Source organism: Cetorhinus maximus, unplaced genomic scaffold (genome assembly GCF_964194155.1).
Source record: "Cetorhinus maximus unplaced genomic scaffold, sCetMax3.hap1.1 HAP1_SCAFFOLD_3154, whole genome shotgun sequence".
NCBI lineage: Eukaryota > Metazoa > Chordata > Chondrichthyes > Lamniformes > Cetorhinidae > Cetorhinus > Cetorhinus maximus.
In genome coordinates, this window is record NW_027599077.1 from 10277 (window position 1) to 31970 (window position 21694).

The following is a 21694-nucleotide window of genomic DNA, read 5'->3' on the forward strand; positions in this document are numbered from 1 at the left end:
GAGGAGTTTCTGTGAGAGAGAGGAGTGTCTGTGAGAGAGAGGAGTGTGTGTGAGAGAGAGAGGAGTGTCTGTGAGAGAGAGGAGTGTGTGTGTGAGAGAGAGAGGAGTGTGTGTGTGAGAGAGAGAGGAGTGTGTGTGTTAGGGAGATGTGTGTGTGTGAGAGAAATGAATGTGGGTGTGAGAGAGAGAGGAGTGTGGGTGTGAGAGAGAGAGGAGTGTGGGTGAGAGAGAGAGAGGAGTGTGTGTGTGAGAGAGTGAGGAGTGTGTCAGAGAGAGAGAGGAGTGTGTGTGTGAGAGAGAGAGAGGAGTGTGTGTGAGAGAGAGGAGTGTGTGTGAGAGAGAGAGGAGTGTATGTGTGAGAGAGAGGAGTTTGTGTGAGAGAGAGAGGTGTTTTTGTGAGAGTGAGAGAGGACTGTGTGTGAGAGAGAGAGAGGAGTGTGTGCGTGAGAGAGGAGTGTGTGTGTGTGAGAGAGGAGTGTGTGTGAGAAAGAGAGAGGAGCGTGTGTGAGAGAGAGCGGAGTGTGTGGGAGAGAGAGAGAGGCGTGTGCGTGTGAGAGAGAGGAGTTTGTGTGAGAGAGAGGAGTGTCTGTGAGAGAGAGGAGTGTGTGAGAGAGAGGAGTGTGTGTGTGTGAGAGTGGAGTGTTTGTGTGAGAGAGAGGAGTGTGTGTGTGTGTGAGAGAGAGGAGTGTGTGTGTGTGTGAGAGGGAGAGGAGTTTGTGTGAGAGAGAGAGAGGAGTGTGTGTGACAGAGAGGAGTGTGCGTGTGAGAGAGAGGAGTGTGTGTGTGAGAGAGGAGTGTGTGTGAGAGAGTGAGAGGAGTGTGTGTGTGAGAGAGAGAGGAGTGTGTGTGTGAGAGAGAGGAGTGTGTGAGAGAGAGAGATGTCTGTGTGAGAGAGAGAGATGTGTGTGTGAGAGAGAGATAGGAATGTGTGTGTTAGAGAGATGTGTGTTGTGAGAGAGAGAGGAGTGTGTGTGAGAGAGAGGAGTTTGTGTGAGAGAGAGGAGTGTGTTTGAGAGAGAGAGGAGTTTGTGTGAGAGAGAGACGAGTGTGTGAGAGAGAGGAGTGTCTGTGTTTGTGAGGGAGACGAGTAGGCGTGAGAGAGAGAGATGAGTGTGTGTGAGAGATAGAGGCGTGTGTGAGAGAGAGAGAGGAGTGTGTGTGTGAGAGAGAGGAGTTTGTGTGAGAGAGAGAGAAGTGTGTGTGTGAGAGTCAGAGGAGTGTGTGCGTTAGAGAGATGTGTGTGTGTGAGAAAAATGAGTGTGGGTCTGAGAGAGAGAGGAGAGTGTGTGTGAGAAAGAGAGGAGTGTTTGAGAGAGAGGATTGTGTGTGTGAGAGAGAGGAGTGTGTGTGAGAGAGAGGAGTGTGTGTGAGAGCGAGGAGTGTGTGTGAGAGAGAGGAGTGTGTGTGAGAGAGAGGAGTGTGTGTGAGAGAGAGGAGTGTGTGTGAGAGAGTGAGGATTGTGTGTGAGAGAGAGAGGAGTGTATGTGAGAGACAGAGAGAGGAGTGTGTGTGACAGAGAGAGGAGTGTGTGTGAGAGAGAGAGGAGTATGTGTGAGAGAGACAGGAGTGTGTGAGAGAGACAGGAGTGTGTGTGTGAGAGAGGAGTGTGTGTGTGTGAGAGAGGAGTGTGTGTGTGAGAGAGAGAGGAGTGTGTGTGTGAGAGAGAGAGGAGTGTGTGTGTGAGAGAGAGAAGCGTGTGTGAGAGAGAGAGAAGCGTGTGTGAGAGAGAGATCGGAATGTGTGTGTTAGAGAGATGTGTGTTGAGCGAGAGAGAGGAGTGTGTGTGTGTGTTTGAGAGAGAGGTGTGTGTGTGAGATTGAGAGGAGTGTGTGTGAGAGAGAGGAGTGTGTGTGTGAGAGAGAGAGGAGTGTGTGTGAGAGAGAGGAGTGTGTGTGAGGGAGAGGAGTGTGTGTGAGAGAGAGGAGTGTGTGTGAGAGAGAGAGGAGTGTGTGTGAGAGAGAGAGGAGTGTGTGTGAGAGAAAGAGGAGTTTGTGTGAGAGAGAGACGAGTGTGTGTGAGAGAGAGAGAGAGGAGCGTGTGTGTCTGTGAGGGAGAGGAGTGTGCGTGAGAGAGAGAGAGGAGTGAGTGTGAGAGATTGAGGAGTGTGTGTGAGAGAGAGAGGAGTGTGTGTGTGAGAGAGAGGAGTTTGTGTGAGAGAGAGAGGCGTTTGTGTGAGAGAGAGAGAGGATTGTGTGTGGGAGAGAGAGGAGTGTGTGTGGGAGAGAGGAGTGTGTGTGAGAGAGAGGAGCGCGTGTGAGAGAGAGGAGTGTGTGTGAGAGAGATAGGAGTGTGTGTGAGAGAGAGAGGAGTGTGTGAGAGAGAGAGAGGAGTGTGTGTGAGAAAGAGAGGAGTGTGTGTGTGAGAGAGAGAGGAGCATTTGTGAGAGAGAGGAGTGTGTGTGTGTGAGAGAGGAGTGTTTGTGTGAGAGAGAGGAGTGTGTGTGTGTGAGAGAGGAGTGTGTGTGTGTGAGAGAGAGGAGTGTGTGTGTGTGAGAGGGAGAGGAGTGTGTGTGAGAGAGAGAGAGGAGTGTGTGTGAGAGAGAGAGAGGAGTGTGTGTGTGAGAGAGAGAGGAGTGTGTATGTTAGAGATATGTGTGTGTGTGAGAGAAATGAGTGTGGGTGTGAGAGAGAGAGGAGTGTGGGTGTGAGAGAGAGAGGAGTGTGTGTGTGAGAGAGAGAGAGGAGTGTGTCAGAGAGAGAGAGGAGAGTGTGTGTGAGAAAGAGAGGAGTGTTTGAGAGAGAGGATTGTGTGTGTGAGAGAGAGGAGTGTGTGTGAGAGAGAGGAGTGTGTGTGAGAGAGAGGAGTGTGTGTGAGAGAGAGGAGTGTGTGTGAGAGAGAGGAGTGTGTGTGAGAGAGTGAGGATTGTGTGTGAGAGAGAGAGGAGTGTGTGTGAGAGACAGAGAGGAGTGTGTGTGACAGAGAGAGGAGTGTGTGTGAGAGAGAGAGGAGTATTTGTGAGAGAGAGAGGAGTGTGTGAGAGAGACAGGAGTGTGTGTGTGAGAGAGGAGTGTGTGTGTGTGAGAGAGGAGAGTGTGTGTGAGAGAGAGAGGAGTGTGTGTGTGAGAGAGAGAAGTGTGTGTGAGAGAGAGAGAAGCGTGTGTGAGAGAGAGATCGGAATGTGTGTGTTAGAGAGATGTGTGTTGAGCGAGAGAGAGAGGAGTGTGTGTGTGTGTGTGAGAGAGAGAAGTGTGTGTGTGAGATTGAGAGGAGTGTGTGTGAGAGAGAGGAGAGTGTGTGTGAGAGAGAGAGGAGTGTGTGTGAGAGAGAGGAGTGTGTGTGAGAGAGAGGAGTGTGTGTGAGAGAGAGGAGTGTGTGTGAGAGAGAGGAGTGTGTGTGAGAGAGAGAGGAGTGTGTGTGAGAGAGAGAGGAGTGTGTGTGAGAGAGAGAGGAGTGTGTGTGAGAGAAAGAGGAGTTTGTGTGAGAGAAAGAGGAGTTTGTGTGAGAGAAAGATGAGTGTGTGTGAGAGAGAGAGAGAGGAGCGTGTGTGTCTGTGAGGGAGAGGAGTGTGCGTGAGAGAGAGAGAGGAGTGTGTGTGAGAGATAGAGGAGTGTCTGTGAGAGAGAGAGGAGTGTGTGTGTGAGAGAGAGGAGTTTGTGTGAGAGAGAGAGGAGTTTGTGTGAGAGAGAGAGGAGTTTGTGTGAGAGTGAGAGAGGATTGTGTGTGAGAGAGAGAGAGGAGTATGTGTGTGAGAGAGGAGTGTGTGTGAGAGAGAGTAGTGTCTGTGAGAGAGAGGAGTGTCTGAGAGAGAGAGAGGAGTGTGTGTGAGAGAGAGGAGTGTGTGTGTGAGCTGAGAGGAGTGTGTGTGTGAGAGAGAGAGGAGTGCGTGTGAGAGAGAGAGGAGTGTGTGTGTGAGGGAGAGAGAAGTGTGTGTGTGAGAGAGAGGAGTGTGTGTTAGAGAGATGTGTGTGTGTGAGAAAAATGAGTGTGGGTGTGAGAGAGAGAGGAGTGTGGGTGAGAGAGAGAGTGGAGTGTGTGTGTGAGACAGAGAGGAGAGTGTGTGAGAGACAGAGGAGTGTGTGAGAGAGAGAGGAGTGTGTGTGAGAGAGAGAGGAGTTTGTGTGAGAGAGAGACGAGTGTGTCAGAGAGAGGAGTGTGTGTGTGTGTGTGAGGGAGAGCAGTGGGCGTGAGAGTGAGAGAGGAGTGTGTGTGAGAGAGAGAGGAGTGTGTGTGAGAGAGAGAGGAGTGTGTGTGTGAGAGAGAGGAGTTTGTGTGAGAGAGAAGAGTGTCTGTGAGAGAGAGGAGTGTTTGTGAGAGAGAGAGGAGTGCGTGTGACAGAGAGGACTGTGTGTGTGTGAGAGACAGGAGTGTGTGAGAGAGAGAGGAGTGTGTGTGTGATAGAGAGGAGTGTGTGAGAGAGAGAGGAGTGTGTGTGTGTGAGAGAGAGAAGTGTGTGTGTGAGATTGAGAGGAGTGTGTGTGAGAGAGAGGAGTGTGTGTGAGACAGAGAGGAATGTGTGTGAGAGAGAGAGGAGTGTGTGTGTGAGAGAGAGGAGTTTGTGTGAGAGAGAGGAGTTTCTATGAGAGAGAGGAGTTTTTGTCAGAGAGAGAGGAGTGTGTGTGATAGAGAGTGAGAAGTGTGTGTGAGAGAGAGAGGAGTTTGTGTGAGAGAGAGATGAGTGTGTGTGAGAGAGAGAGAGGAGTGTGTGTGTGAGAGAGAGGAGTTTGTGTGAGAGAGAGAGGTGTTTTTGTGAGAGTGAGAGAGGATTGTGTGTGAGAGAGAGAGAGGAGTGTGTGTGTGAGAGAGGAGTGTGTGTGAGAGAGAGAGGAGTGTGTGTGAGAGAGAGAGAGGAGCGTGTGTGGGAGAGAGCGGAGTGTGTGGGAGAGAGAGAGAGGCGTGTGCGTGTGAGAGAGAGGAGTTTCTGTGAGAGAGAGGAGTGTCTGTGAGAGAGAGGAGTGTGTGTGAGAGAGAGAAGAGTGTCTGTGAGAGAGAGGAGTGTGTGTGTGAGAGAGAGAGGAGTGTGTGTGTGAGAGACAGAGGAGTGTGTGTGTTAGAGAGATGTGTGTGTGTGAGAGAAATGAATGTGGGTGTGAGAGAGAGAGGAGTGTGGGTGTGAGAGAGAGAGGAGTGTGGGTGAGAGGGAGAGAAGAGTGTGTGTGTGAGAGAGTGAGGAGTGTGTCAGAGAGAGAGAGGAGTGTGTGTGTGAGAGAGAGAGGAGTGTGTGTGAGAGAGAGGAGTGTGTGTGAGAGAGAGAGGAGTGTGTGTGTGAGAGAGAGGAGTTTGTGTGAGAGAGAGAGGTGTTTTTGTGAGAGTGAGAGAGGATTGTGTGTGAGAGAGAGAGAGGAGTGTGTGCGTGAGAGAGGAGTGTGTGTGTGAGAGAGAGGAGTGTGTGTGAGAAAGAGAGAGGAGCGTGTGTGAGAGAGAGCGGAGTGTGTGGGAGAGAGAGAGAGGCGTGTGCGTGTGAGAGAGAGGAGTTTGTGTGAGAGAGAGGAGTGTCTGTGAGAGAGAGGAGTGTGTGAGAGAGAGGAGTGTGTGTGTGTGAGAGTGGAGTGTTTGTGTGAGAGAGAGGAGTGTTTGTGTGTGTGAGAGAGAGGAGTGTGTGTGTGTGTGAGAGGGAGAGGAGTTTGTGTGAGAGAGAGAGAGGAGTGTGTGTGACAGAGAGGAGTGTGCGTGTGAGAGAGAGGAGTGTGTGTGTGAGAGAGGAGTGTGTGTGAGAGAGTGAGAGGAGTGTGTGTGTGAGAGAGAGGAGTGTGTGTGTGAGAGAGAGGAGTGTGTGAGAGAGAGAGATGTCTGTGTGAGAGAGAGAGATGTGTGTGTGAGAGAGAGATAGGAATGTGTGTGTTAGAGAGATGTGTGTTGTGAGAGAGAGAGGAGTGTGTGTGAGAGAGAGGAGTTTGTGTGAGAGAGAGGAGTGTGTGTGAGAGAGAGAGGAGTTTGTGTGAGAGAGAGACGAGTGTGTGAGAGAGAGGAGTGTCTGTGTGTGTGAGGGAGACGAGTAGGCGTGAGAGAGAGAGATGAGTGTGTGTGAGAGATAGAGGAGTTTGTGTGAGAGAGAGAGAAGTGTGTGTGTGAGAGACAGAGGAGTGTGTGCGTTAGAGAGATGTGTGTGTGTGAGAAAAATGAGTGTGGGTCTGAGAGAGAGAGGAGAGTGTGTGTGAGAAAGAGAGGAGTGTTTGAGAGAGAGGATTGTGTGTGTGAGAGAGAGGATTGTGTGTGTGAGAGAGAGGAGTGTGTGTGAGAGCGAGGAGTGTGTGTGAGAGAGAGGAGTGTGTGTGAGAGAGAGGAGTGTGTGTGAGAGAGAGGAGTGTGTGTGAGAGAGTGAGGATTGTGTGTGAGAGAGAGAGGAGTGTGTGTGAGAGACAGAGAGAGGAGTGTGTGTGACAGAGAGAGGAGTGTGTGTGAGAGAGAGAGGAGTATGTGTGAGAGAGACAGGAGTGTGTGAGAGAGACAGGAGTGTGTGTGTGAGAGAGGAGTGTGTGTGTGTGAGAGAGGAGTGTGTGTGTGAGAGAGAGAGGAGTGTGTGTGTGAGAGAGAGAGGAGTGTGTGTGTGAGAGAGAGAAGCGTGTGTGAGAGAGAGAGAAGCGTGTGTGAGAGAGAGATCGGAATGTGTTTGTTAGAGAGATGTGTGTTGAGCGAGAGAGAGGAGTGTGTGTGTGTGTTTGAGAGAGAGGTGTGTGTGTGAGATTGAGAGGAGTGTGTGTGAGAGAGAGGAGTGTGTGTGTGAGAGAGAGAGGAGTGTGTGTGAGAGAGAGGAGTGTGTGTGAGAGAGAGGAGTGTGTGTGAGAGAGAGGAGTGTGTGTGAGAGAGAGAGGAGTGTGTGTGAGAGAGAGAGGAGTGTGTGTGAGAGAAAGAGGAGTTTGTGTGAGAGAGAGACGAGTGTGTGTGAGAGAGAGAGAGAGAGAGGAGCGTGTGTGTCTGTGAGGGAGAGGAGTGTGCGTGAGAGAGAGAGAGGAGTGAGTGTGAGAGATTGAGGAGTGTGTGTGAGAGAGAGAGGAGTGTGTGTGTGAGAGAGAGGAGTTTGTGTGAGAGAGAGAGGCGTTTATGTGAGAGAGAGAGAGGATTGTGTGTGGGAGAGAGAGGAGTGTGTGTGGGAGAGAGGAGTGTGTGTGAGAGAGAGGAGCGTGTGTGAGAGAGAGGAGTGTGTGTGAGAGAGATAGGAGTGTGTGTGAGAGAGAGAGGAGTGTGTGAGAGAGAGAGAGGAGTGTGTGTGAGAAAGAGAGGAGTGTGTGTGTGAGAGAGAGAGGAGCATTTGTGAGAGAGAGGAGTGTGTGTGTGAGAGAGAGGAGTGTTTGTGTGAGAGAGAGGAGTGTGTGTGTGTGAGAGAGGAGTGTGTGTGTGTGAGAGAGAGGAGTGTGTGTGTGTGAGAGGGAGAGGAGTGTGTGTGAGAGAGAGAGAGGAGTGTGTGTGAGAGAGAGAGAGGAGTGTGTGTGTGAGAGAGAGAGGAGTGTGTATGTTAGAGATATGTGTGTGTGTGAGAGAAATGAGTGTGGGTGTGAGAGAGAGAGGAGTGTGGGTGTGAGAGAGAGAGGAGTGTGTGTGTGAGAGAGAGAGAGGAGTGTGTCAGAGAGAGAGAGGAGAGTGTGTGTGAGAAAGAGAGGAGTGTTTGAGAGAGAGGATTGTGTGTGTGAGAGAGAGGAGTGTGTTTGAGAGAGAGGAGTGTGTGTGAGAGAGAGGAGTGTGTGTGAGAGAGAGGAGTGTGTGTGAGAGAGAGGAGTGTGTGAGAGAGAGTGAGGATTGTGTGTGAGAGAGAGAGGAGTGTGTGTGAGAGACAGAGAGGAGTGTGTGTGACAGAGAGAGGAGTGTGTGTGAGAGAGAGAGGAGTATTTGTGAGAGAGAGAGGAGTGTGTGTGAGAGAGAGAGGAGTGTGTGTGAGAGAGAGAGGAGTGTGTGTGAGAGAAAGAGGAGTTTGTGTGAGAGAAAGAGGAGTTTGTGTGAGAGAAAGATGAGTGTGTGTGAGAGAGAGAGAGAGGAGCGTGTGTGTCTGTGAGGGAGAGGAGTGTGCGTGAGAGAGAGAGAGGAGTGTGTGTGAGAGATAGGGGAGTGTGTGTGAGAGAGAGAGGAGTGTGTGTGTGAGAGAGAGGAGTTTGTGTGAGAGAGAGAGGAGTTTGTGTGAGAGAGAGAGGAGTTTGTGTGAGAGTGAGAGAGGATTGTGTGTGAGAGAGAGAGAGGAGTATGTGTGTGAGAGAGGAGTGTGTGTGAGAGAGAGGAGTGTCTGTGAGAGAGAGTAGTGTCTGTGAGAGAGAGGAGTGTCTGAGAGAGAGAGAGGAGTGTCTGTGAGAGAGAGGAGTGTGTGTGTGAGCTGAGAGGAGTGTGTGTGTGAGAGAGAGAGGAGTGCGTGTGAGAGAGAGAGGAGTGTGTGTGTGAGGGAGAGAGAAGTGTGTGTGTGAGAGAGAGGAGTGTGTGTTAGAGAGATGTGTGTGTGTGAGAAAAATGAGTGTGGGTGTGAGAGAGAGAGGAGTGTGGGTGTGAGAGAGAGTGGAGTGTGTGTGTGAGACAGAGAGGAGTGTGTGTGAGAGAGAGAGGAGTGTGTGAGAGAGAGAGGAGTGTGTGTGAGAGAGAGAGGAGTTTGTGTGAGAGAGAGACGAGTGTGTCAGAGAGAGGAGTGTGTGTGTGTGTGTGAGGGAGAGCAGTGGGCATGAGAGTGAGAGAGGAGTGTGTGTGAGAGAGAGAGGAGTGTGTGTGAGAGAGAGAGGAGTGTGTGTGTGAGAGAGAGGAGTTTGTGTGAGAGAGAAGAGTGTCTGTGAGAGAGAGGAGTGTTTGTGAGAGAGAGAGGAGTGCGTGTGACAGAGAGGACTGTGTGTGTGTGAGAGACAGGAGTGTGTGAGAGAGAGAGGAGTGTGTGTGTGATAGAGAGGAGTGTGTGAGAGAGAGAGGAGTGTGTGTGTGTGAGAGAGAGAAGTGTGTGTGTGAGATTGAGAGGAGTGTGTGTGAGAGAGAGGAGTGTGTGTGAGACAGAGAGGAATGTGTGTGAGAGAGAGAGGAGTGTGTGTGTGAGAGAGAGGAGTTTGTGTGAGAGAGAGGAGTTTCTATGAGAGAGAGGAGTTTTTGTCAGAGAGAGAGGAGTGTGTGTGATAGAGAGTGAGAAGTGTGTGTGAGAGAGAGAGGAGTTTGTGTGAGAGAGAGATGAGTGTGTGTGAGAGAGAGAGAGGAGTGTGTGTGTGAGAGAGAGAGAAGTGTGTGTGAGAGAGAGGAGTGCGTGTGTGTGACAGAGGAGTGTTTGTGTGAGAGAGAGAGGAGTGTGTGTGAGAGAGAGTGAGGATCGTGTGTGGGAGAGAGGAGTGTGTGTGAGAGAGAGGAGTGTGTGAGAGAGAGAGGAGTGTGTGTGTGAGAGAGAGGAGTGTGTGTGAGAGAGAGAGGAAGGTTTGTGAGAGAGAGAGGAGTGTGTGTGAGAGAGAGAGGAGTGTGTGTGTGAGAGAGAGAGGAGCGTTTGAGAGAGAGAGGAGTGTGTGTGTGTGAGAGAGGAGTGTTTGTGTGTGAGAGAGGAGTGTGTGTGTGAGAGGGAGAGGAGTGTGTGTGTGAGAGTGGAGAGTGTGTGAGAGAGAAGAGTGTGTGTGAGATAGAGGAGTGTGTGTGTGAGAGAGAGAGAAGTGCGTGTGTGTGAGAGAGAGAGGAGTGTGTGTGTGTGAGAGAGAGAGGAGTGTGTGTGTGTGAGAGAGGAGTGTGTGTGAGAGAGAAGAGTGTGTGTGAGAGAGATGAGTGTGTTTGAGAGAGAGGAGTGTGTGTGTGAGAGAGAGAGGAGTGTGTGTGTGAGAGAGAGAGGAGTGTGTATGTGAGAGAGAGAGGAGTGTGAGTGTGAGAGAGAGGAGTGTGTGAGAGAGAGAGAGGAGTGTGTGAGAGAGAGAGAGGAGTGTGTGTGAGAGAGAGAGATAGGATTGTGTGTGTTAGACAGATGTGTGTTGTGAGAGAGAAAGGAGTGTGTGAGAGAGAGAGGAGTGTGTCAGAGAGAGATGAGTGTGCGTGTGAGAGAGAGAGGAGTGTGTGTGAGAGAGAGAGGAGTGTGTGTGAGAGAGAGGACAGTGTGTGAGAGAGAGAGAGGAGTGCGTGTGAGAGAGAGAGAGGAGTGTGTGTGAGAGAGAGGAGTGTGTGTGAGAGAGAGAGGAGTTTGTGTGAGAGAGAGACGAGTGTGTCAGAGAGAGGAGTGTGTGTGTGTGTGTGTGAGGGAGTGGAGTGGGCGTGAGAGAGAGAGAGGAGTGTGTGTGAGAGAGAGAGGAGTGTGTGTGAGAGAGAGAGAGGAGTGAGTGTGTGACAGAGAGGAGTGTGTGTGTGTGAGAGACAGGAGTGTGTGAGAGAGAGAGGAGTGTGTGTGTTAGAGAGAGGGGTGTGTGAGAGAGAGAGGAGTGTGTGTGTGTGAGAGAGAGAGAGAGAAGTGTGTGTGTGAGATTGAGAGGAGTGTGTGTGAGAGAGAGGAGTGTGTGTGTGAGAAAGAGAGGAATGTGTCTGAGAGAGAGAGGAGTGTGTGTGTGAGAGAGAGGAGTTTGTGTGAGAGAGAGGAGTTTCTGTGAGAGAGAGGAGTTTTTGTCAGAGAGGAGTGTGTGTGAGAGGGAGCAGTGTGTGTGTGAGAGAGAGAGGAGTGTGTGTGTGAGAGAGAGGAGTGTGTGTGAGAGAGAGAGGAGTGTGTGAGAGACAGAGAGAGGAATGTGTGTGTTAGAGAGATGTGTGTGTGTGTGAGAGAGAGGTCTGTGTGTGAGAGAGAGGAGTGTGTCAGAGAGAGATCAGTGTGAGTGTGAGAGAGAGAGGAGTATGTGTGAGCGAGATAGGATTGTGTGTGAGAGAGAGGAGTGTGTGTGAGAGAGAGAGCAGAGTGTGTGTGAGAGAGAGGAGTTAGTGTGAGAGACAGAAGAGTGTGTGTGAGAGAGAGAGAGGAGTGTGTGTGTGAGAGAGAGAGAAGTGTGTGTGAGAGAGAGGAGTGTGTGTGTGTGACAGAGGAGTGTGTGTGTGAGAGAGAGAGGAGTGTGTGTGAGAGAGAGAGAGGATTGTGTGTGGGAGAGAGAGCAGTGTGTGTGGGAGAGAGGAGTGTGTGTGAGAGAGAGGAGTGTGAGAGAGAGAGTAGAGTGTGTGTGTGAGAGAGAGCAGTATGTGTGAGAGAGAGAGGAGTGTGTGTGAGAGAGAGAGGAGTGTGTGTGAGAGAGAGGAGTGTGTGTGTGAAAGAGAGAGGTGCGTTTGTGAGAGAGAGGAGTGTGTGTGTGTGAGAGAGGAGTGTTTGTGTGAGAGAGAGGAGTGTGTGTGTGTGAGAGGCAGAGGAGTTTGTGTGAGAGAGAGAGAGGAGTGTGTGTGACAGAGAGAGGAGTGTGCGTGTGAGAGAGAGAGGAGTGTGTGTGTGAGAGAAGAGAGTGTGTGATAGAGAAGAGGGTGTGTGAGAGAGAGGAGTGTGTGTGTGAGACACAGAGGAGTGTGTGAGAGGGAGGACTGTGAGTGTGTGAGAGAGGAGTGTGTGTGTGAGATAGAGGAGTGTTTGTGTGAGAGAGAGGAGTGTGTGTGAGAGAGAGAGGAGTGTGTGTTGGAGAGAGAGGAGTGTGTGTTTGAGAGACAGGAGTGTGTGAGAGAGAGAGGAGTGTGTGTGTGAGAGAGAGGAGTGTGTGAGAGAGAGAGGAGTGTGTGTGAGAGAGATGAGTGTGCGTGAGAGAGAGAGGAGCGTGTGTGTGAGAGAGAGGAGTGTGCGTGTGAGAAAGAGAGGAGTGTGCGTGTGAGAGAGAGAGGAGTGTGTGTGTGAGAGAGGAGTGTGTGTGTGAGAGAGGAGTGTGTGTGAGAGAGAGGAGTGTGTGTGAGAGAGAGGAGTGTGTGTGTGAGAGAGAGGAGTGTGTGTGTGAGAGAGAGAGGAGTCTGTGTGAGAGAGAGAGGAGTGTGTGTGTGAGAGAGAGAGGAGTGTGTGTGAGAGAGAGGAGTGTGTGTGAGAGAGAGCAGTGTGTTTGAGAGAGAGGAGTGTGAGTGTGAGAGAGAGAGGATTGTGTGCTTGAGAGAGAGGAGTGTGTGTGAGAGAGAGAGGAGTGTGTGTGAGAGAGAGAGAGGAGTGTGTGTGAGAGAGAGATGAGTGTGTGTGAGAGAGAGAGGAGTTTGTCTGAGAGAGAAGAGTGTCTGTGAGGGAGAGAAGTGTTTGTGAGAGAGAGAGGAGTGCATGTGACAAAGAGGAGTGTGTGTGTGTGAGAGACAGGAGTGTGTGAGAGAGAGGAGTGTGTGTGTGAGAGAGAGGAGTGTGTGAGAGAGAGAGGAGTGTGTGTGTGGGTGAGAGAGAGAAGTGTGTGTGTGAGATTGAGAGGAGTGTGTGTGAGAGAGAGGAGTGTGTGTGTGAGAGAGAGAGGAATGTGTGTGAGAGAGAGGAGTGTGTGTGAGAGAGAGGAGTGTGTGTGAGAGAGAGAGGATTGTGCGTGAGAGAGAGAGGAGTGTGTGTGAGAGAGAGTGGAGTGTGTGTGAGAGAGAGAGGGGTTTGTGTGAGAGAGAGACGAGTGTGTGTGAGAGAGAGAGAGGAGTGTGTGTGTGTGTGAGGGAGATGAGTGTGCGAGAGAGAGAGAGAGGAGTGTGTGTGAGAGATAGAGGAGTGTGTGTGAGAGAGAGAGGAGTGTGTGTGTGAGAGAGAGGAGTTGTGTGAGAGAGAGAGGTGTTTTTGTCAGAGTGAGAGAGGATTGTGTGTGAGAGAGAGAGAGGAGTGTGTGTGTGAGAGAGGAGTGTGTGTGTGAGAGAGAGAGCGGAGTGTTTGGGAGAGAGAGCGGAGTGTGTGGGAGAGAGAGAGAGGCGTGTGCATGTGAGAGAGAGGAGTTTGTGTGAGAGAGAGGAGTGTCTGTGAGAGAGAGGAGTGTGTGAGAGAGAGAGAGGAGTGTCTGTGAGAGAGAGGAGTCTGTGAGTGAGATGAGAGGAGTGTGTGTGTGAGAGAGAGAGGAGTGTGTGTGTGAGAGACAGAGGAGTGTGTGTGTTAGAGAGATGTGTCTGTGTGAGAGAAATGAGTGTGGGTGTGAGAGAGAGAGGAGTGTGGGTGTGAGAGAGAGAGGAGTGTGGGTGTGAGAGAGAGAGGAGTGTGTGTGTGAGAGAGAGAGGAGTGTGTCAGAGAGAGAGAGGAGTGTGTGTGAGAGAGAGGGAGAGGAGTGTGTGTGAGAGAGGATTGTGTGTGAGAGAGAGAGAGGAGTGTGTGTGTGAGAGAGGAGTGTGTGTGTGAGAGAGAGGAGTGTGTGTGAGAGTGAGAGAGGAGCGTGTGTGAGAGAGATCGGAGTGTGTGGGAGAGAGAGAGAGGCGTGTGCGTGTGAGAGAGAGGAGTTTGTGTGAGAGAGAGGAGTGTCTGTGAGAGAGAGGAGTGTGTGAGAGAGAGAGAGAAGTGTCTGTGAGAGAGAGGAGTGTGTGTGTGAGATGAGAGGAGTGTGTGTGTGAGAGAGAGAGGAGTGTGTGTGTGAGAGACAGAGGAGTGTGTGTGTTAGAGAGATGCGTGTGTGTGAGAGAAAAGAGTGTGGGTGTGAGAGAGAGAGGAGTGTGGGTGTGAGAGAGAGAGGAGTGTGGGTGTGAGGGAGAGAGGAGTGTGTGTGTGAGAGAGAGAGGAGTGTGTCAGAGAGAGAGAGGAGTGTGTGTGTGAGAGAGAGGAGTGTGTGTGAGAGAGAGGAGTGTGTGTGAGAGAGAGAGAGGATTGTGTGTGGGAGAGAGAGGAGTGTGTGTGGGAGAGAGAGGAGTGTGTGTGGGAGAGAGGAGTGGTGTGTGTGAGAGAGAGCAGTGTGTGTGAGAGAGAGGAGTGTGTGTGAGAGAGAGGAGTGTGTGTGAGAGAGAGAGGAGTGTGTGTGTGAGAGAGAGGAGTGTGTGTGAGAGAGAGAGGAGTGTGTGTGTGAGAGAGAGAGGAGCGTTTGTGAGAGAGAGGAGTGTGTGTGTGTGAGAGAGGAGTGTTTGTGTGAGAGAGAGGAGTGTGTGTGTGTGTGAGAGAGAGGAGTGTGTGTGTGTGTGAGAGGGAGAGGAGTTTGTGTGAGAGAGAGAGAGGAGTGTGTGTGACAGAGAGAGGAGTGTGCGTGTGAGAGAGAGGAGTGTGTGTGTGAGAGAGGAGTGTGTGTGAGAGAGTGAGAGGAGTGTGTGTGTGAAAGAGAGAGGAGTGTGTGTGTGAGAGAGAGGAGTGTGTGAGAGAGAGAGATGTGTGTGTGAGAGAGAGAGATGTGTGTGTGAGAGAGAGATAGGAATGTGTGTGTTAGAGAGATGTGTGTTGTGAGAGAGAAAGGAGTGTGTGTGAGAGAGAGGGGTGTGTCAGAGAGAGATGAGTGTGTGTGTGAGAGAGAGAGCAGTGTGTGTGAGAGAGAGAGGAGTGTGTGTGAGAGAGAGGAGTGTGTGTGAGAGAGAGGAGTGTGTGTGAGAGAGAGAGGAGTTTGTGTGAGAGTGAGACGAGTGTGTGAGAGAGAGGAGTGTCTGTGTGTGTGAGGGAGACGAGTGGGCGTGAGAGAGAGAGATGAGTGTGTGTGAGAGATAGAGGCGTGTGTGAGAGAGAGAGAGGAGTGTGTGTGTGAGAGAGAGGAGTTTGTGTGAGAGAGAAGAGTGTCTGTGAGAGAGAGGAGTGTTTGTGAGAGAGAGAGGAGTGCGTGTGACAGAGAGGAGTGTGTGTGTGAGATGAGAGGAGTGTGTGTGAGAAAGAGAGTAGTGTTTGAGAGAGAGGATTGTGTTTGTGAGAGAGAGGAGTGTGTGTGAGAGAGAGGAGTGTGTGTGAGAGCGAGGAGTGTGTGTGAGAGAGAGGAGTGTGTGTGAGAGAGAGGAGTGTGTGTGAGAGAGAGGAGTGTGTGTGAGAGAGTGAGGATTCTGTGTGACAGAGAGAGGAGTGTGTGTGAGAGAGAGAGGAGTATGTGTGAGAGAGAGAAGAGTGTGTGAGAGAGAGAGGAGTGTGTGTGTGAGAGAGGAGTGTGTGTGTGTGAGAGAGGAGTGTGTGTGTGAGAGAGAGAGGAGTGTGTGTGTGAGAGAGAGAAGTGTGTGTGAGAGAGAGAGAAGCGTGTGTGAGAGAGAGATCGGAATGTGTGTGATAGAGAGATGTGTGTTGAGCGAGAGAGAGAGGAGTGTGTGTGTGTGTGAGAGAGAGGTGTGTGTGTGAGATTGAGAGGAGTGTGTGTGAGAGAGAGGAGTGTGTGTGTGAGAGAGAGAGGAGTGTGTGTGAGAGAGAGGAGTGTGTGTGAGAGAGAGGAGTGTGTGTGAGAGAGAGGAGTGTGTGTGAGATAGAGGAGTGTGTGTGAGAGAGAGAGCAGTGTGTGTGAGAGAGAGAGGAGTGTGTGTGAGAGAAAGAGGAGTTTGTGTGAGAGAGAGACGAGTGTGTGTGAGAGAGAGAGGAGCGTGTGTGTCTGTGAGGGAGAGGAGTGTGCATGAGAGAGAGAGAGGAGTGTGTGTGAGAGATAGAGGAGTGTGTGTGAGAGAGAGAGCAGTGTGTGTGTGAGAGAGAGGAGTTTGTGTGAGAGAGAGAGGAGTTTGTGTGAGAGAGAGAGGAGTTTGTGTGAGAGTGAGAGAGGATTCTGTGTGAGAGAGAGAGAGGAGTGTGTGTGTGAGAGAGGAGTGTGTGTGAGAGAGAGGAGTGTCTGTGAGAGAGAGGAGTGTCTGTGAGAGAGGAGTGTGTGAGGGAGAGAGAGGAGTGTCTGTGAGAGACAGGAGTGTGTGTGTGAGCTGAGAGGAGTGTGTGTGTGAGAGAGAGAGGAGTGTGTGTGTGAGAGAGAGGAGCGTGTGTGTCTGTGAGGGAGAGGAGTTTGCGTGAGAGAGAGAGTGGAGTGTGCGTGAGAGATAGAGGAGTGTGTGTGAGAGAGAGAGGAGTGTGTGTGTCTGAGAGAGGAGTGTTTGTGTGAGAGAGAGGAGTGTGTGTGTGTGAGAGAGGAGTGTGTGTGTGTGAGAGAGAGGAGTGTGTGTGTGTGAGAGGGAGAGGAGTGTGTGCGAGAGAGAGGAGTTTGTGTGTGAGAGAGAGGAGTGTGTGTGTGAGAGAGAGGAGTGTGTGTGAGAGAGAGAGGAGTGTGTGTGTGAGAGAGAGAGGAGTGTGTGTGAGAGAGAGAGGAGTGTGTGTGTGAGAGAGACAGGAGCATTTGTGCGAGAGAGGAGTGTGTGTGTGTGAGAGAGGAGTATTTGTGTGAGAGAGAGGAGTGCGTGTGTGTGAGAGAGAGGAGTGTGCGTGTGAGAGAGAGGAGTGTGCATGTTAGAGAGAGAGGAGTGTGTGTGAGAGAGAGGAGTGTGTGTGAGAGAGAGAGGAGTGTGTATGAGAGAGAGAGGAGTGTGTGTATGAGAGAGAAGAGTGTGTGTGAGAGAAAGAGGAGTGTGTGTGAGAGAGAGGAGTGAGTGAGAGAGAGAGGAGCGTGTGTGAGAGAGAGGAGTGCGTGTGAGAGAGAGGAGTGTGTGAGAGAGAGAGGAGTGTGTGTGTGAGAGAAAGGAGTGCGTGTGAGAGAGAGGAGTGTGTATGAGAGAGATGAGTGTGCGTGAGAGAGAGAGAGGAGTGTGTGTGAGAGATAGACGATTGTGTGTGAGAGTGAGAGAGGAGTGTGTGTGAGAGAGATAGAGGAGTGTGTGTGTCAGAGAGGTGTGTGTGTGAGAGAGAGAGGACTGCGTGTGAGAAAGAGTGTGTGTGAGAGAGAGGAGTCTGTGTGAGAGAGAGAGAGGAGTCTGTGTGAGAGAGAGAGGAGTGTGTGTGAGAGAGAGAGGAGTGTGTCTGAGAGAGAGAGGAGTGTGTGTGAGAGAGAGAGGAGTGTGTGTGAGAGAGAGAGGAGTGTGTGTGTGAGAGAGAGGAGTGTGTGTGTGAGAGAGAGAGGATTGTGTGTGAGAGAGAGAGGAGTGTGTGTGTGAGAGAGGAGTGTGTGTGAGAGAGAGGAGTGTGTGTGAGAGAGAGGAGTGTGTGTGAGAGAGAGAGGAGTTTGTGTGAGAGAGAGAGAGTTTGTGTGAGAGAGAGGAGTGTGTGTGAGAGAGAGGAGTGTGTGTGAGAGAGAGAGGAGTGTGTGTGAGAGAGAGAGGAGTGTGAGTGTGAGACACAGAGGAGTGTGTGAGAGGGAGCACTGTGAGTGTGTGAGAGAGGAGTGTGTGTGTGAGAGAGAGGAGTGTTTGTGTGAGAGAGAGAGGAGTGTTTGTGTGAGAGAGAGAGGAGTGTGTGTTGGAGAGAGAGGAGTGTGTGTTGGAGAGACAGGAGTGTGTGAGAGAGAGAGGAGTGTGTGTGTGAGAGAGAGGAGTGTGTGAGAGAGAGAGGAGTGTGTGTGAGAGAGATGAGTGTGCGTGAGAGAGAGGCGTGTGTGTGTGTGAGAGAGAGGAGTGTGTGTGTGAGAGAGAGAGGAGTGTGTGTGTGAGAGAGAGAGGAGTGTGTGTGTGAGAGAGAGAGGAGTGTGTGTGTGAGAGGGAGAGGAGTGTGTGTGAGAGAGAGGAGTGTGTGTGAGAGAGAGGAGTGTGTTTGAAAGAGAGGAGTGTGTGTGTGAGAGAGAGAGGATTGTGTGTGAGAGAGAGGAGTGTGTGTGAGAGGGAGAGGAGTGTGTGTGAGAGAGAGAGATGTGTGTGTGAGAGAGAGATAGGAATGTGTGTGTTAGAGAGATTTGTGTTGTGAGAGAGAGAGGAGTGTGTGTGAGAGAGAGGAGTGTGTCAGAGGGAGATGAGTGTGTGTGTGAGAGAGAGAGGAGTGTGTGTGTGTGTGAGAGAGAGGAGTGTGTGTGAGAGAGAGAGGTGTGTGTGTGAGAGAGAGAGGAGTGTGTGTGAGAGAGAAAGGAGTGTGTGTGTGAGAGAGAGAGGAGCATTTGTGAGTGAGAGGAGTGTGTGTATGAGAGAGGAGTGTTTGTGTGAGAGAGAGGAGTGTGTGTGAGAGAGAGGAGTGTGTGTGTGAGAGTGAGAGGAGTGTGTGTGTGAGAGATAGAGGAGTGTGTGTGTGAGAGAGAGGAGTGTGTGTGTGAGAGAGAGAGGAGTGTGTGTGAGAGAGAGGAGTGTGTGTGAGAGAGAGAGGAGTGTGTGTGTGAGAGAGAGAGGAGTGTGTGTGAGAGAGAGAGATGTGTGTGTGAGAGAGAGTAGGAATGTGTGTGTTAGAGAGATGTGTGTTGTGAAAGGGAGAGGAGTGTGTGTGAGAGAGAGGAGTGTGTCAGAGAGAGATGAGTGTGTGGGTGAGAGAGAGAGGAGTGTGTGTGAGAGAGAGGAGTGTGTGTGAGAGAGAGGAGTGTGTGTGAGAGACAGGAGTGTGTGTGAGAGAGAGGAGTGTGTGTGAGAGAGAGGAGTGTGTGTGAGAGAGAGGAGTGTGTGTGAGAGAGAAGACTGTGTGTGAGAGAGAGAGGAGTGTGTGTGAGAGAGAGAGGAGTGTGTGTGAGAGAGAGAGGAGTTTGTGTGAGGCAGAGACGAGTGTGTGTGAGAGAGAGAGAGGAGTGTGTGTGTGTGAGAGATAGAGGAGTGTGTGTGAGAGAGAGAGCAGTGTGTGAGAGAGAGAGAGGAGTGTGTGTGGGAGAGAGAGGAGTGTGTGTGAGAGAGAGAGAGGAGTGTATGTGAGAGAGAGCGGAGTGTGTGGGAGAGAGAGGCGTGTGCGTGTGAGAGAGAGGAGTGTCTGTGAGAGAGAGGAGTGTGTGAGAGAGAGAGGAGTGTGTGAGAGAGAGAGGTGTGTGTGTGAGATGAGAGGAGTGTGTGTGTGAGAGAGAGAGGAGTGTGTGTGTGAGAGACAGAGGAGTGTGAGTGTTAGAGAGATGTGTGTGAGAGAAATAAGTGTGGGTGTGAGAGAGAGAGGAGTGTGGGTGTGAGAGAGAGAGGAGTGTGTGTGTGTGAGAGAGAGGAGTGTGTCAGAGAGAGAGAGGAGTGTGTCAGAGAGAGAGAGGAGTGTGTGTGTGTGAGAGAGAGGAGTGTGTGTGAGAGAGAGGAGTGTGTGTGAGAGAGAGCGAGGATTGTGTGTGGGAGAGAGAGGAGTGTGTGTGGGAGAGAGGAGTGTGTGTGAGAGAGAGGAGTGTGTGTGAGAGAGAGGAGTGTGTGTGTGAGAGAGAGGAGTGTGTGTGAGAGAGAGAGGTGTGTGTGTGAGAGAGAGAGGTGTGTGTGTGAGAGAGAAAGGAGTGTGTGTGTGAGAGAGAGAGGAGCATTTGTGAGTGAGAGGAGTGTGTGAATGAGAGAGGAGTGTTTGTGTGAGAGAGAGGAGTGTGTGTGAGAGAGAGGAGTGTGTGTGTGAGAGTGAGAGGAGTGTGTGTGTGAGAGAGAGAGGAGTGTGTGTGTGAGAAAGAGGAGTGTGTGTGTGAGAGAGAGAGGAGTGTGTGTGAGAGAGAGGAGTGTGTGTGAGAGTGAGAGGAGTGTGTGTGTGAGAGAGAGTGGAGTGTGTTTGAGAGAGAGAGATGTGTGTGTGAGAGAGAGATAGGAATGTGTGTGTTAGAGAGATGTGTGTTGTGAGAGGGAGAGGAGTGTGTGTGAGAGAGAGGAGTGTGTCAGAGAGAGATGAGTGTGTGGGTGAGAGAGAGAGGAGTGTGTGAGAGAGAGAGAGGAGTGTGTGTGAGAGAGAGGAGTGTGTGTGAGAGAGAGGAGTGAGTGTGAGAGAGAGGAGTGTGTGTGAGAGAGAGGAGTGTGTGTGAGAGAGAAGAATGTGTGTGAGAGAGAGAGGAGTGTGCGTGAGAGAGAGAGGAGTGTGTGTGTGAGAGAGAGGAGTTTGTGTGAGACCGAGACGAGTGTGTGTGAGAGAGAGAGAGGAGTGTGTGTGTGTGAGAGATAGAGGAGTGTGTGAGAGAGAGAGCAGTGTGTGAGAGAGAGAGAGGAGTGTGTGTGTGAGAGAGAGGAGTGTGTGTGAGAGAGAGAGAGGAGTGTATGTGAGAGAGAGCGGAGTGTGTGGGAGAGAGAGGCGTGTGCGTGTGAGAGAGAGGAGTGTCTGTGAGAGAGAGGAGTGTGTGAGAGAAAGAGGAGTGTGTGAGAGAGAGAGGTGTGTGTGTGAGATGAGAGGAGTGTGTGTGTGAGAGAGAGAGGAGTGTGTGTGTGAGAGACAGAGGAGTGTGAGTGTTAGAGAGATGTGTGTGAGAGAAATGAGTGTGGGTGTGAGAGAGAGAAGAGTGTGGGTGTGAGAGAGAGAGGAGTGTGTGTGTGTGAGAGAGAGGAGTGTGTCAGAGAGAGAGAGGAGTGTGTCAGAGAGAGAGAGGAGTGTGTGTGTGAGAGAGAGAGGAGTGTGTGTGTGAGAGAGAGAGGAGTGTGTGTGTGAGAGAGAGAGGAGTGTGTGTGTGAGAGGGAGAGGAGTGTGTGTGAGAGAGAGGAGTGTGTGTGAGAGAGAGGAGTGTGTTTGAAAGAGAGGAGTGTGTGTGTGAGAGAGAGAGGATTGTGTGTGAGAGAGAGGAGTGTGTGTGAGAGGGAGAGGAGTGTGTGTGAGAGAGAGAGATGTGTGTGTGAGAGAGAGATAGGAATGTGTGTGTTAGAGAGATTTGTGTTGTGAGAGAGAGAGGAGTGTGTGTGAGAGAGAGGAGTGTGTCAGAGGGAGATGAGTGTGTGTGTGAGAGAGAGAGGAGTGTGTGTGTGAGAGAGAGGAGTGTGTGTGAGAGAGAGAGGTGTGTGTGTGAGAGAGAGAGGAGTGTGTGTGAGAGAGAAAGGAGTGTGTGTGTGAGAGAGAGAGGAGCATTTGTGAGTGAGAGGAGTGTGTGTATGAGAGAGGAGTGTTTGTGTGAGAGAGAGGAGTGTGTGTGAGAGAGAGGAGTGTGTGTGTGAGAGTGAGAGGAGTGTGTGTGTGAGAGATAGAGGAGTGTGTGTGTGAGAGAGAGGAGTGTGTGTGTGAGAGAGAGAGGAGTGTGTGTGAGAGAGAGGAGTGTGTGTGAGAGTGAGAGGAGTGTGTGTGTGAGAGAGAGAGGAGTGTGTGTGAGAGAGAGAGATGTGTGTGTGAGAGAGAGATAGGAATGTGTGTGTTAGAGAGATGTGTGTTGTGAAAGGGAGAGGAGTGTGTGTGAGAGAGAGGAGTGTGTCAGAGAGAGATGAGTGTGTGGGTGAGAGAGAGAGGAGTGTGTGTGAGAGAGAGGAGTGTGTGTGAGAGAGAGGAGTGTGTGTGAGAGACAGGAGTGTGTGTGAGAGAGAGGAGTGTGTGTGAGAGAGAGGAGTGTGTGTGAGAGAGAGGAGTGTGTGTGAGAGAGAAGACTGTGTGTGAGAGAGAGAGGAGTGTGTGTGAGAGAGAGAGGAGTGTGTGTGAGAGAGAGAGGAGTTTGTGTGAGGCAGAGACGAGTGTGTGTGAGAGAGAGAGAGGAGTGTGTGTGTGTGAGAGATAGAGGAGTGTGTGTGAGAGAGAGAGCAGTGTGTGAGAGAGAGAGAGGAGTGTGTGTGGGAGAGAGAGGAGTGTGTGTGAGAGAGAGAGAGGAGTGTATGTGAGAGAGAGCGGAGTGTGTGGGAGAGAGAGGCGTGTGCGTGTGAGAGAGAGGAGTGTCTGTGAGAGAGAGGAGTGTGTGAGAGAGAGAGGAGTGTGTGAGAGAGAGAGGTGTGTGTGTGAGATGAGAGGAGTGTGTGTGTGAGAGAGAGAGGAGTGTGTGTGTGAGAGACAGAGGAGTGTGAGTGTTAGAGAGATGTGTGTGAGAGAAATAAGTGTGGGTGTGAGAGAGAGAGGAGTGTGGGTGTGAGAGAGAGAGGAGTGTGTGTGTGTGAGAGAGAGGAGTGTGTCAGAGAGAGAGAGGAGTGTGTCAGAGAGAGAGAGGAGTGTGTGTGTGTGAGAGAGAGGAGTGTGTGTGAGAGAGAGGAGTGTGTGTGAGAGAGAGCGAGGATTGTGTGTGGGAGAGAGAGGAGTGTGTGTGGGAGAGAGGAGTGTGTGTGAGAGAGAGGAGTGTGTGTGAGAGAGAGGAGTGTGTGTGTGAGAGAGAGGAGTGTGTGTGAGAGAGAGAGTGTGTGTGTGAGAGAGAGAGGTGTGTTG

The 21694-nt window shown here is 51.2% G+C and overlaps 1 long non-coding RNA gene across 1 annotated transcript; it reads left to right on the forward strand.

Annotated features, from left to right (window-relative positions):
- The first annotated feature begins 7843 nt into the window (after positions 1-7843).
- On the forward strand, positions 7844-14401 carry LOC144677845 (uncharacterized). The gene is made up of 3 exons (XR_013575836.1): positions 7844-7862; positions 9498-9574; positions 14360-14401. It is a non-coding gene; the product is annotated as an uncharacterized LOC144677845 (long non-coding RNA).
- The last annotated feature ends 7293 nt before the right edge of the window (positions 14402-21694 follow it).